Raw genomic sequence first — 1,675 nt, 5'->3', positions numbered from 1 at the left:
TTGCTCCAGGCACTGTCGCTTCCTTGCGCGGAGGCTGTCGGCGTAGGTGGCGCGTTTGGTTGATCCTGATTGCTCCTGTTGTGGCTGATGCACAACGAAGCGCTTTGCCAGCGCTCGTTCTTCAAGCGTCAGACTGTCTTTCTTGCCGTCCAAAATCTTCACGACTGCTGACTCAAAGAGAGGCGAATGGGCGATATTAGCATCGGCTGCGAGGTAGTCTTTCAGTTCGGGGTAGTCTTCAGTCATCTCCTGAAAAAGCCCTGCACGTCACCAATGTGCTGCCCCCGCTTTTGAAGGTCCGTCATCACGCTTCGAAAGTTCGCAAGTGACGGCATGATACTACGAATTCGCTCTGTGTCTGTACGTCGGAGGCTGTTGACGTCATCCAGCTGCTTGGCTTCCTTTTCGATTTTGAGGAACCGCTTCAGCATTTTGTGAGTTGATGACCACCGCGTCACGTTCCGTTTGATCGGGTGGAGAGGAGTAAGTTCACGAAGCGCTCCAGCTGCCTTCAGATTTCGGAGCTCAGACACGATCCTGTCAGCCTTCGATATAGTGGCTTGAACGCCAGGGCGTCGCTCAAGAAATGATTTCACGGCGAGGTTGAGTTTGTGGCAGCCACATCCAATTAGAGGAACCCCCACCAAGTCAGCTAGTGCCTTGTTCGCTGGACAATTATCCCCTGTCAAAACCGACGGTGACGAAATCGACTTTCCGTAGAGTGATAGCACGTACTCCAGAAGAGCGTAGTGCTCAGCGGCCGTGTAGTGCTTTTCGTTGAGAGGCGGGGAGCAGCCCAGAAGAACTTCTTGGTACGAGCCGTTGTTCATGAAAGTGGCAATGATGCCGATGTAGTGAGTCGATCCGTCTGACCACCCGTCAAACATGATGCCGTAGTGCTCAGGGAGTTTTATACGAATGCTTTCTTCAACTAGAGCAACCAGTCGAGTGATGTAGAGCATGGTGTAGTAGAACACACAAATATCGTCAGATGTGGATTCCTTACACAAACCACAACGAATCGCCGAGTTAGGTCGGCGGTTTGTATGGCCTGCGCAGAGGGTGGTCCCCTCGCGGTCCGGCCCTTCCGGGACAGACGAGTGGCTCGCTTCCACCCGGTTCCGACTAACCAAGTCAGATCACTTCCGAGGCTCCGCCGAGTTGGGTTCGGCTGAGCTCGTTCACAACCCTGTGCCCTCCACCAAAGGATGGACGACGGCGCGCGAGCGCTTTTACAGGTCACCGAGCGCAGAGGCAGCTCAGCTAGAAGTGTTACGGCACCCGGGCTATCCGACGTACCAGCCCGCTGAGTATGCGGGACTTTCTTTCGCGCGTAGCGAAACTTTGTCCTACCCGGACCGACCTAATCTCTTGGCGCTACCAGTCAATACCCTACAAGCTATGCCTCTCGAGTATTGACGGCAGGCATAATCCAGCCCTATGCAGGGACTTACCGGAAAAGTGTACACGTGTCTTGGACTAGGAAAATTCTGCTCTGTTATCTTCTGGGAGCCCTTTCGGCTCCCCCTATTTAATCCTATGCTTCTCATACAAATATCTAATGAAATATAGTCGTTTCGGATCTCTACCGACCTTTCAGCTGAGTTCCGGCGACCGTTGAGCTCAGCGGCTGTCCGGATAGCATATCCGGACAGATCGCCGAGTACTTACCGTG

Source organism: Phytophthora infestans, genomic scaffold, assembly GCF_000142945.1.
Source record: "Phytophthora infestans T30-4 supercont1.10 genomic scaffold, whole genome shotgun sequence".
NCBI lineage: Eukaryota > Oomycota > Peronosporomycetes > Peronosporales > Peronosporaceae > Phytophthora > Phytophthora infestans.
This window is presented reverse-complemented; position numbering follows the sequence as displayed.